The sequence below is a fragment of the Ursus arctos genome, chromosome X (assembly GCF_023065955.2).
Source record: "Ursus arctos isolate Adak ecotype North America chromosome X, UrsArc2.0, whole genome shotgun sequence".
NCBI lineage: Eukaryota > Metazoa > Chordata > Mammalia > Carnivora > Ursidae > Ursus > Ursus arctos.
In genome coordinates, this window is record NC_079873.1 from 51,559,245 (window position 1) to 51,572,605 (window position 13,361).

A 13,361-nucleotide genomic window follows, 5' to 3' on the forward strand; every position below is an offset into this window, starting at 1 on the left:
ATTCCGGACTTCAAGCTATATTACAAAGCTGTATTCACCAAGACAGCATGGTACTGATACAAAAAGAGACACATAGATCAATAGAACAGAATAGACAACACAGAAATGGACCCTCAACTCTGTGGTCAACTAATATTCAACAAAGCAGGAAAGCATAGCAAGTGGAAAAAAGACAGTCAACAAATGGTGCTGGGAAAGTTGGACAGTGAGATGCAGAAGAATGACACTGGACCACTGTAGAGGAGTTAAGATGGTGGAAGAGTAGGGGTCCCCTTTGTCAGCTGGTCCCCTGAGTCAAGCTGGATAGGTACCAGACCATCCTGAAAACCAATGAAATCAGCTTCAGACATAGGAAGATACATCTGGATCTCTACAAATGAACATCTCCAGCGCTGAGTACAGAGGTACGAAGCGGGGAGCCGTGAATCCATGCACAGATATCAGAAGATAGACGGAAGGGGGAGGGAGCCTCCGCACTCGGGTGCCAGGAAGTGGTAGCCACCTGCACAGGGAGCTGGCCGGACTCTCAGACCGGCACCTGCAAGAGAGCAGACTGAGACTGTGAGCTGGGGAATGCGCGTGCAACCAGACTGAAAACCGGCACTCCGGGGCGCCCCCAAACCATACTGAAACAGGGAGCTTGGGAGCTTGCGTGGGGGCAGCTGGCGGCTGGCGGAGTTACAAACACAAAGGACAGAGATGTGCTGGCCCTGGAAGTGAGGGCTAGGATGCCGGCTGTGGGGTGCACAACCCAATATGTTGCAGGGTTTTTAGCAGCACCAACAGAAACAGAGTTAAAGAGGCCAGGAGAGCTCAGTGGAGAGTGGACTGTGATCTTTCTGTTCTGAGACAGAGGCTAGGATTTGGCCACTGCTTCTCTGGCTCTCAGAAGAGCCAAAGAAAACCACCAGGGAAAGCCGCTAGAGAAAAAAAGCCCGGAAATACCAGCTCACATTGTGCCAATCCCCAGCCCCATCTCAGGGAACAGGGAGACTCTACCCAAACAGGGTTGCCTCAGGATCAGCGCAGCAGGCCCCTCCCCCAGAAGGTAGGCTGAAAAACCAAGAAGCCCACATCCCTAAGGTCCCTATAAAACAAGAGCATGCTGCCTGGGTCCTGGTCAATAATTTGGGCTCTGGTGAACCCCGCAACATCTCCTCATCAGAATGACAAGAAGGAGAAATCCCACCCAGAAGAAGAAAAGATAATGAGCCTGTGCCCTCTGAAACAGAACTGATGGATATGGATAAAACCAAATTATCAGAAATGGAGTTCAGAGTAACAATGGTCAAGATGATGTGAGACTTGAAAAAATATTAATGAAAATATTAATGAGAATATAAAATCTCTAGGGCAGAAATGAGAGTGAATCTGGCAGAAATTAAAAAGGCTATGAATCAAATGCAGTCAAAACTAGATGCGCTGACAGCCAGGGTAAATGAGGCAGAAGAACAAATTAGTGAATGGGAGGATGGGATGGTAGAAGAGAAAGCTAAAACAGAAACTTGGCTCAAAAAAATCCAATCTCAGGAATGTAAGTTATGGGAGATTACTGACTCAATGAAACATTCCAATGTCAAAATCACTGGCATCCCTGAGGGGATGGAGAAATAGAGAGGTCTAGAAGAGATATTTGAACAAATTGTAGCTGAAAACTTCACTAATCTAGCAAAAGAAATAAACATTCGTGTCCAAGAGGCAGAGAGGACCCCTCCCAAGCTCAACCATGACAAATTTATGCCATGTCACGTCATAGTGCAATTTGCAAATATTAGATCCAAGGATACAGTTTTGAAAGTGGCCAGGGCAAAGAAATTTCTCATGTACAAAGGCAAAAATATTAGGATTACGTCAGACATGTCTACACATACCTGGAATGAGAGAAAGGGTTGGGGGGCATTTTAAAAGCTCTTTCAGAGAAAAACATGCAGTCAAGTTTCCTTTATCCAACAAGGCTGTCATTCAGAATTGATGGAGAGATAAGAACCTTCCAGAATCGCCAGTCACTGGCCAATTTCATCACCACGAAAAAAAGCCCTACAGGAGATATTAAGGGGATATTAAGGTAAAACTAAAAAGGCCCCAAGAGTGATACAGAACAGAAAGTTACAATCGATAGAAACAAAGACTTTACAGGAAACATGACATCATTAAAATCATATCTCTCAGTAATCATTCTCAATGTGAATGGCCTAAATCCTCCCATAACACGCCACAGGGTTGCAGATTGGATAAAAAGACATGACCTATCCATTTGCTGTCTACAAGAGACTCATTTTGAACCTAAAGATATGTCCAGACTAAAAGTGAATGGATGGAAAACCATTTTTCACGCCAATGGACCTCAATAGAAAGCTGGGGTAGCAATTCTCATATCAGACAGATTGGATTTTAAACTAAAGACTGTAGTTAGCAATACAGAAGGACACTATATTATTCTTAAAGGATGTATCCAACAAGTGGATATGACAATTTTAAGTATCTATGCCTGCAACAGGGGAGCAGCAAGATACACAAGCCAACTCTTAACCAGAATAAAGAGACATATAGATAAAAATAAGTTAATAGTAAGGGATCTCAACACCCCACTATCAGCAATAAACAGATCACCTAAGCAGAAAATCAACAAAGAAACAAGAGCTTTAAATGCAATACTAGACCAGATGGACCTCATAGATATATACAGAACACTACTCCCCAGAACAACCGAACACTCATTCTTTCCAATTACACATAGAACATTCTCCAGAATAGACCATATGCTGGGTCACAAAGCAGTTCTCAACCGATACCAAGAGATTGAAATTATGCCCTGCATATACTCAGACCACAATGCTTTGAAATTGGAACTCAATCACAAGGAAAAAATGGAAGAAACTCAAACACTTGGAAACTAAGAACCATCCTGCTCAAGAATGATTCGATAAACCAGGAAATCAAAAATTAATTTAAACAATTTATGAAGACCAACAAGAATGAAAACAGAACAGTCCAAAACCTATGGGACATTGCAAAGTCACTCCTAAGGGGAAAATACATAGCCATCCACGCCTCACTCAAAAGAATAGAAAAATCTAAAATGCAGTTTTTATATTCTCATCTTAAGAAGCTGGAAAAGGAACAGAGGAACAGGTTTAATCCACGCACGAGAAAGCAGTTAATCAAGATTAGAGCAGAGATCAATGAATTAGAATCCAGGAGCACAGTTGAGCAGATCAACAGAACTAGAAGCTGGTTCTTTGAAAGAATAAATATCGATAAGCCAGTGGCCAGACTTTTTCAAAAGAATAGAGAAAGGACCCAAATTAACAAAATTATGAATGAAAAGGGAGAGGTCACAACCAACACCAATGAAGTAGGAAGGATCATTAGAAACTTTTATCCACAGCTTTATGCCAATAAATTAAACAACCTGGAAGAAATGGATGCCTTCCTGGAAACCAATAAACTACCAAGACTGAAACAGAAAGAAATTGATTTTTTAAACAGACCAATTAATTATGAAGAGATTGAAGCAGTGATCAAGAAACTCCCAAAAAAACAAGACTCCAGGGCCTGACAGATTTCCCGGGGAATTCTACCAAACATTCAAAGAAGAACTAATACCTATTCTCCTGAAGCTGTTTCAAAAAGTAGAAACAGAAGGAAAACTACCAAACTTATTCTATGAAGCCAGTATTACCTCGATCCCCAAACCAGACAAAGATCCCATCAAATTCCTCATATTCCTCCATTTCATAAAAACCATCTATGAAAAGCCTACTGCAAATATCATTCTCAAGGGGAATAGCAGGAAGCCTGTCCCTTAAGATCAGGAACACGACAAGGATGCCTACTCTCGCCATTATTATTCAACAGAGTACTAGAAGTCCTTGCAACAGCAATAAGACAACAAAAAGGGATAAAATGTATCCAAATCAGCAAAGAAGAAGTCAAACTGTCTCTCTTCACAGATGACATGATACTCTATATGGAAAACCCAAAGAATCCTCCCCCAAATTACTAGAAGTTATAGAGCAATTCAGTAATGTGGCAGGATACCAAATCAATGCTCAGAAATCAGTTGCATTTCTATACATGAACAATGAGACTGAAGAAAGAGAAATTAGGGAATCCATTCCATTTATAATAGCACCAAAAACCATACGTTATCTCAGAATTAACTTAACCAGAGACATAAAGTATCTATATTCTAGAAACTACAGATCACTCCTGAAAGACATTGAAGAAGACACAAAAAGATGGAAAAATATTCCATGCTCATGGTTCGGAAGAATAAACATAGTTAAAATGTCTATGCTACCCAGAGCAATCTACACTTTCGGTGCCATCCCAATCAAAATACCAATGACATTTTTCAAAGAACTGGAACAAACAGCCCTTAAATTTGTGTGGAACCAGAAAAGGTCTGAACTGCCAAGAAATTGATGAAAAGGAAAAACAAAGCTGGGGGCATCACGTTGCCGGATTTCAAGTTGTACTACAAAGCTGTGATCACCAAGACAGCATGGTACTGGCACAAAAACAGACACACAGACCAATGGAACAGAATAGAGAACCCAGAAATGGACCCTCGGCTCTTTGGGCAACTAATCTTTGACAAAGCAGGAAAAAACATCCAGTGGATAAAAGACAGTCTCTTCAATAAACGATGCTGAGAAAATCGGACAGCTACATGCAAAAGAATGAAACTTGACCACTCTCTCACACCATACACAAAAATAAACTCCCAATGGATGAAAGACCTCAATGTGAGACAGGAATCCATCAAAATCCTAGAGGAGAACATAGGCAGCAACCTCTATGACATCGGCCACAGCATCATTTTCATGACACATCTCCAAAGGCAAGATAAACAAAAGCCAAAATGAACTTGTGGGACTTCATCACGATCAAAGGCTTCTGCACAGCCAAGGAAACAGTCAAAAAACTAAGAGGCAGCCCACAGAATGGGAGAAGATATTTGCAATTCCGATCAGATAAAAGACTGGTATCCAAGATCTACAGAGAACTTCTCAAACTCAATACACAAGAAACAAATAAACAAATCATAAAATGTGCAGAAGGTATGAACAGACACTTTTGTAATGAAGACATACAAGTGGCTAACAGACACATGAAAAAATGTTCAAAATCATTAGCCATCAGGGAAATTCAAATCAAAACCACCTTGAGATACCACCTTACGCCAGTTAGAATTGCAAAAATTGACCAGGCAGGAAACAACAACTGTTGGAGAGGATGTGGAGAAAGGGGGTCCCTCCTACATTGTTGGTGGGAATGCAAGCTGGTACAGCCACTCTGGAAAACAGTGTGGAGGTCCCTTAAAAAGTTAAAAATTGAGCTACCCTTTGATCCAGCCATTGCAGTACTGGGTATTTACCCCAAAGATACAGATGTAGTGAAGAGAAGGGCCATATGTACCCCAATGTTTATAGCAGCATTGTCCACAATAGCTAAATTGTGGAAGGAGCCGAGATGCCATTCAACAGATGACTGGATTAAGAAGTTGTGGTCCATATATACAATGGAATATTACTCAGCCATCAAAAAGCATGAAATCTTACCATTTGCAATGACGTGGTTGGAGCTAGAAGGTATTATGCTAGGCAAAATATGTCAGTCATAGAAAGACCAATACCATATGATTTCATTCATACGTGGAATTTAAGAAATAAAAGAGGTGAACATAGGGGAAGGAAAGGAAATAAAAAATAAGATAAAAACAGAGGGAGAGAAACCATAAGGGACTCTTAACTATAGAAAACTGAGGACTGCTGGAGGGGAGATGGGTAGGTGTTGGGATAATTGGGTGAAGGGCATTAAGGAGACACTTGGTGTAATGAGCACTGGGTGTTATATGCAACTGATGAATCACTGAATTCTACCCCTGAATCTAATAATACATGTTAATAAAAATAAGTAAATAAATAAATACCAACATTAATTAATCAATTAATTAATTAAGTTATTGGTGAGGATCACTGAACTGAACTTCCTTTCACATTTTATTAATAAAGTACTATTATAAGAATTATGACATGCCACCTCCCATACCACATCCCATTCCACCCATTCCATCCATTCCACCCATTCCACCCATTTTAGGGTCCTAAAGACCCTACTTTAGGAATTTCAATGACTAGATCTTCTGCTGTACTTAACAGAGAGACCGCTCTGCCAGCATCCAGTAACCTTAGTTGAGTGAATTTTTCCTTTTTCCACAATATTCACAAAATCTCTAAGCATAGCATCATACCCATCTTTTGAGGAAATTTGCATAATTTTCTCAATTATTAGTGATCTTTCAATACCTGCAATCTTAGAAATGGTCATTGCAGGAATTTTGAGTGTTCTTTTAATAATTTCTATATCAATGTTTTGATCTTCAGGAGCTGGAATTATTTTTTGAAGATTTATTTATTTATTTGAGAGAGAGAGAGAGAGAGAGCACAAGCAGAGGAAGGGACAAAGAGAGGGAGAAACAGACTGCCCACTAAGCATGGAGTCTGATGCAACACCAGGCTTGATCCCAGGACCCTGAGATCATGACCTGAGCCAAAGGCAGCCGCTTAACCAATTAAGCTACCCAGGCACCCCAGGAGCTGGAATTATTGTCCAAAGCTGGAATGAGCCAAAACATGACACAACCCCTTCCCAGAATAATGCTTTCAACAGCAGCTCATGTAGCATTGAGGACATCTGTAACTCTGTCTTTTCATTCACTTCAACATCATTTGTCCCACCAACTTCCAGCACAGCTACTCTATCTGAAGGTTTGGCCAGACATTCAATCAGTTTTTTCTTTTCATGTTCACTAGTCGTGATATCTAACTGCTTGATGATTTCTTTAAAATGTTATCCAATTTGAGCCTTGTCACCATTTCCTTTCAAGAGCATTGCATCATCTTTTGTCACAATGACCTCTCCAACCTTTGCTATGTCCTGAGGCTGAGTATCTTCAAGATTTAGTGTCAATTCTTCTCCAAACACTGCACCACCAGCAGCAACAGCAATCTCTTTAATCTGGTTCTTTTTATTGTCACCAAAACCTAGAGCTTTGGCTGCTACAAACTGAAGACCAATTTTTAGCCTATTCAAAATGATTTTATTCAGAACATCTACATCAACATCTAGCAATTATGACCAAGGTCTTATAGGAAGCATTGACAATCTCAGGAGCAAGTACAGTGGATTGGACTCTGGAAACTTTCTTTTCACCTCGGTAGAATATAGAATAATGGAATTCAATTTCTGACCTTTTGATGTATTAATAAAGTATGGAGAAATATACTCTCAATCAAACATCATGCCTTAAGTAATTTCTAATTCATCATTTAGTGTTTTTCCATTACTTACTGTGATGACTCCCTTTCTTCTAGATTTTTTTTCACTGCATCAGAAATGATGTTGCACATTTCTTTGTCTCCATTTGCAGAAATCGGAGAAATCTGAGCAATTTCTTCGGGGATTCTCACACACAGGTTTAGACTGCTTCTTAAGTTCAGCAATTACAGTATTAATAGCTAATATCACACCTCTCCTCATTTCCGGAGAATTAGCAATTTTGTTAATCTTCTCTAAGCTTTCCTTGGCAATAGAGTGTTCCAGGATAATAGCGGTAGTGGTGCCATCCCCAGCCTCTTCATTTGTGTTACTGACATCTTGAACAAGTTTAGTGCTGGTATTTTTATATTTACCTTTTAAGCCAATGGACTTTGCAACAGTTACACCATCTTTTGTTACTTTGGGTCCTTTCCCACTCTGTTCAATAATCAATGTTCTTCTCTTTGGTCCCACAGTAACAGCTACAGCATCGGGTAAAAGGTCTACACATTGAAGCATTAAAGCTCAGTAATCTACACCAATTTTTACCTCTTTGGAATAAGCCTGAATGAGATGAGGAGCCAGTGCCCTGGACACTGGCCTAATTTCAGGAAAAACAACAGGTAATCAAAATATTTCTGTGGGCAATGACAGGGTGTGACAGTAGTCAGGCAGGTTGTTCGATGCAAGTGAGGGGAAGAGTTCCTCTTGTTGTGACTTTTAGCTTATTTTTTCGCCTACCCAGTATCATTCACTCAGATGTCCTATTCATATAATAACCCAATTTTCCAAGACATATTTAATTTCAAGAATTATCTCCTATTATCTTTCCAAGCCATCAGAGTGTTCCATAAGTTCCAGTTTTTTCAAAGTCCAAGTTACACTTTTTGGGTTGCATCTGGCACCAAGAAGCAACACAAAAACCTTATTTATCAGATATTATTGTTAGATTTAAAATTTGGAAAGTATAGTTATCACACTACTAAAAGTAATATTCAGGGAATGAAGAAAATACTTAAAGATAGTAAGTGGAGGTAATGATAAAGACCTCCACAAACCTTTGTTAGGCCATACTTTGCTCTTAGACCATGGTTTAATGCTCTAACTTCTAGTTAAGAAACAGCTTTTAAGCAACTTCAGGTTATAAAATGATAATTGTTTATTAGTGCAATCATTTAGCAATTTAAATTTTGCAGAAAGTTCATTCATTTATTTCGAAGTGAGGTATAAGGGAATAAGTAAGAAAGTTCAAGGCTAGTTTTATCCAAATGTTTTTCTTGTTTCTGTCAACTTTGTTAACTGTATGTGTGACTTTTTAGTTAATATGATTGCAAGTGAGCTAAAAGATGGAAAAGTCTCTCTAAGGTGGAAATATACATTCCAAGTCTTTAGGAAATTAACGTTTATTCTAAATTGTGGTCCTTCAACATTTATGATATTATTTCACTTTGCATAGATCAACAAGAGGGAATAGTAATACTTAATCAGCAAACTCTACATAGGATCTATCTGGAAGCATTCTGCTACTTAATGAAAAGTCTAGATAAAGTAGTTCTCCTTAAAGTCACTGTTGGTATATGTCTTTCTTTTTTAAGTGTGTGTGTGTGTGTGTGTGTGTGTGTGTGTGTGTGTGTGTACATGTAATTTGGCTATGGTTCTTTTAGATAGAGTCTTATCCATAGTCACAAGATAAGTGCTCTTAGGCCTATGGAAGATTTTAAGTCAATACATATAAAATACCTCAGATTAGCACAATCATTGAAAAGAACTATCGACCTTTGAGATCCAAATCTTTTGCTGTCCTGACTGTATAACTGAACTTCAAATGGGCAAAATGTGTTTCAGATAATGATTTATTGAATTCTCACCATAGGTTCGCCTTCTGCTTATGTAACTCTTTTGGAATCTCTCATTCTGTGGCTTTGGATTATTATTGACAATTCTGACTCTGCAACAGAGGATAAAAACCATGATATAATGAATAAGCCACACAAGTTAGAAATACAGATGCAGACTATAGACTTCCAAAGGAGAATTGAGCTTGTCGGGGATATGTGCCAAACATTGAAAATGTTAAAAGGTAGGTACTTTGGTGGTTATTTTTATGGGCTGTGTGTGTGTGTGTGTGTGTGTGTTAGAGTAGAATATTGTAAGAAGATTGTTATGATCTGTATAATATGACAAATTGTGGCTACTTTTAAAAGAAAATTAAGTTTACTTTCAGAAAAATTGAGCTATCAAAGTGGTAGTGAAAATCTGAAGAACATGGCCAATGAGATTATATTCTTAGGTTCAAAAAAATCTAGGCTTTTTTTAAACAGGAAATAAGCCTAGGAGGGAGTACGAGAAAATGAACTATCATTTATTGAATTTTACTAATCAAGTACCAAAATATGTTTATCCCATTTAACCCTCATAATGATTCTTTGATGTATGTGCTATTATCTTCATTTTACACACAGAAAACAGTCTTGCATAGATTACTTGACTTATCCAAAGCCATGCAGCTATTAAGTTCAGGGTCGTGTTTTAGACACTGGTCTCTCTGACTTCCAACACTATACGTAGAGAGGACTAAATATCTAAAAGAAAACTATAACTATATAATTTCATGGTTTTCTTATGAAGAATTAAACCTCTACTTAATTTTAATTTTCTGAGGAAAGTTTTTGACATACTATATTCAGAAAATTCTTTAGCAAACCCAATATATGCACCTGAAGAAAAAAACAGTGCTAAAGAAAGAACTATTCTCAGAAATGAAATAGCTGTGGTTCTGACATTTTTCCTTTTTGCTTCTTCTGCATTTCTTTAGATAGTATGTAAATGGAAACCAAATTTTCAGGTGTATGTACCTACAGCATTAAGTGTAGAAATGTAGCCTTCTATTATGAAATCTGTTTAATTTATTTAGCTAAAGCAGCAGTTAAAATTTGTTTCAACTGATAACAGACTCATGTCACATACCTTTGGACACTTGATCAGTCTAAGGAATTTAAGCCTTTTTTATTTTTATAATTTAGAAATGTTTAGGTTTCCTTCGCTGTGCAGAAGATTTTTGTCTTCATGAAGTCCCAATAGTTCAGTTTTGCTTTCATTTCCTTTGCCTCTGGTGACATGTCTAATATGAAGTTGCTAGGCTGAAGTCATAGTTTCAAAGAAAAGTGGAAATATTGATTTAATTTTATTAAATTACAGCCTTTAGAAGTTCTTCCACATGGTGTTTAAATTTTTAATTACATCTTTAATAATATTTTTTTTCATAATTCACTAAGTATGTAAAAATTATTGGCAACTGTGGTATAGTGGCAAGATCTTTTGACTTGTAGTCAAGAAACCTGAATTTGAATTTTAGATCTGCCTCTTATTTACAATATAAATTTGGATAATTTATTTAACCTCTCCAAGCCTCAGTTTTATTTATTAAGTTCATTTTTATTATGTTCAGTTAGCCAACAAATAGTACATCATTAGTTTTTGATGTAGTGTTCAATGATTCATTAGTTGTGTATAACACCCAGTGCTCTTCACAACATGTGCCCTCCTTATTTATTAATTTTTTTTCTAATTTTAATTCCAGTATAGTTAATATACAGTGTTATATTAGTTTCAAGTGTACAATATAGTGATTCAACAATTCTGCACATTATTTAGTGCTTATGATGGTAAGTGTACACTTTAATCCCCATCACCTATTTCACCCATCTCCACCACCCACCTCTCCTCTGGCAACCATGAGTTTGTTGTCTATAGTTAACACTCTGTTTCTTGGTTTGTCTCTCTCTCTCTTTTAACTTTGATCATTTGTTTTCTTTCTTAAATTCCACATGTGAGTGAAATTGTGTGGTATTTTTCTTTAACTGACTTGTTTCACTTAGCATAATACTCTCTAGCTCTATCCATATTGTTGAAAATGGCAAGATTTCATTCTTTTTATGGCTGAGTAATATTCCATTGTGTATATACCATATCCTCTATAGCCATTCATCTACCTGAACTTCAGTTTTCTCATCTCTAATATGGGGAAAATAATCCATATCTCATATAGTTTTGTATGAATAACTTGAGATAATAAATGTGAATGTACTTTGTAGATAATAAAATTTCATAAAAATGTGAGGGGAAAGGGAATCAAATGAACACTAAGGGAACCAAGAACTGTTTCTTTGAAAAAAGATTAATAAAATTGATAAACTCCTAGCCAGACTTATCAGAAAGTGAGAGAAAGGACCACATAAATAAAATCACAAATGAGAGAGGAGAGATCAAAACTAACACTACAGAAATACAAACAATTACAACACAATATTGTGAAAAAAATGGTATGCCAACAATTTGGGCAATATGGAAGAAATGGATAAATTCCTACAAACATATAAACCACCAAACTGAAACAGGTAGAAATAGAAAATTGAACAGACTAATAACCAGTAAAGAAATTGAATCAGTAATCAACAAATTCCCAACAAACAAAAGTCCGGGGATGGCTTCACAGGCAAATTTCACCAAACATTTAAAGAAGAGTTAATACCTTTTCTTCACAAACTGTTCCAAAAAATAAAAAAGGAAGGAAAACTTCCAAACTCATTCTATCAGACAACCATTACCCTGATTTCAAAACCAGACAAAGACCCCACTCAAAAAGAGAACTATGGGTATCCAAGATCTACAAAGAACGTCTCAAACTCAATACATGAGAAACAAATAAATCATAAAATGGGGAGAAGATATGAACAGACACTTTTCTAATGAAGACATACAAATGGCTAACAGACACATGAAAAAATGTTCAAAATCATTAGCCATCAGGGAAATTCAAATCAAAACCACACTAAGATACCACCTTATGCCAGTTAGAATGGCAAAAATTGACAAGGCAAGAAACAACAGTTGCTGGAGAGGATGTGGAGAAAGTGGATCCCTCCTACATTGTTGGTGGGAATGCAAGTTGGTACAGCCACTCTGGAAAACAGTGTGGAGGTCCCTTAAAAAGTTAAAAATTGAGCTACCCTTTGATCCAGCCATTGCAGTACTGGGTATTTACCCCAAAGATACAGATGTAGTGAAGAGAAGGGCCATATGCACCCCAATGTTCAAAGCAGCATTGTCCACAATAGCTAAATCGTGGAAGGAGCCAAGATGCCCTTCAACAGATGACTGGATTAAGAAGTTGTGGTCCATTTATACAATGGAATATTACTCAGCTATCAAAAAGAAGGATTTCTCAACATTTGTTGCAACATGGACGGCACTGGAGGAGATAATGCTAAGTGAAATAAGTCAAGCAGAGAAAGACAATTATCTTATGTTTTCTCTCATCTATGGAGCATAAGAACTAGGAAGATTGGTAGGAGAAGAAAGGGATAAAGAAAGGGGGTGTAATCAGAAAGGGGAATGAAGCAGGAGAGACTATGGACTCTGAGAAACAAACTGTGGGCTTTGGGGGGCAATGGGATAGGCTGGTGATGGGTAGTAAGGAAGGCACGTATTGCATGGTGCACTGGGTGTTATACGCAACTAACGAATCATCGAACTTTACATCAAAAACCAGGGATGTACTGTATGGTGACTAACATAATGTAATAAAAAAAGTGTTATCATAATAAAAAAAGAGAACTATGGGCCATTCATTATCCCTAGTGAACATGGATGCAAAAATTCTCAACAAAATACTGACAAATTAAATCCAGAAATACATTAAAGGAATCATTCACTACGATCAAGTGGGATTTTTTTCCTGGGCTGCAAGTGTGGTTTAATATTTGCAAATCAATCAACAAGATGCACCATATTAATAAAAGCAAGGGTAAGAATCATATTATACTTTCAGTGGATGCAAAAAAGTATTTGAGAAATACAACATCCATTATTGATAAAAAATATCCTCAACATAGTGGGGATATAGGGAACATACCTCAACATCATAAAGGCTGTATACAAAAGACCCACAGCTAATATCATCCTTAATGGGGGAAAACTGAGATAAAAAGTAAGAACCTTCTGCAAAGCAAAGGAAACAATCAATATAACTAAAA

The 13,361-nt window shown here is 37.5% G+C and overlaps 1 pseudogene; it reads right to left on the minus strand.

Annotated features, from left to right (window-relative positions):
- Positions 1-6,034: 6,034 nt before the first annotated feature.
- On the minus strand, positions 6,035-9,829 carry LOC113246895 (60 kDa heat shock protein, mitochondrial-like; annotated as a pseudogene).
- Between the last annotated feature and the right edge of the window lie 3,532 nt (positions 9,830-13,361).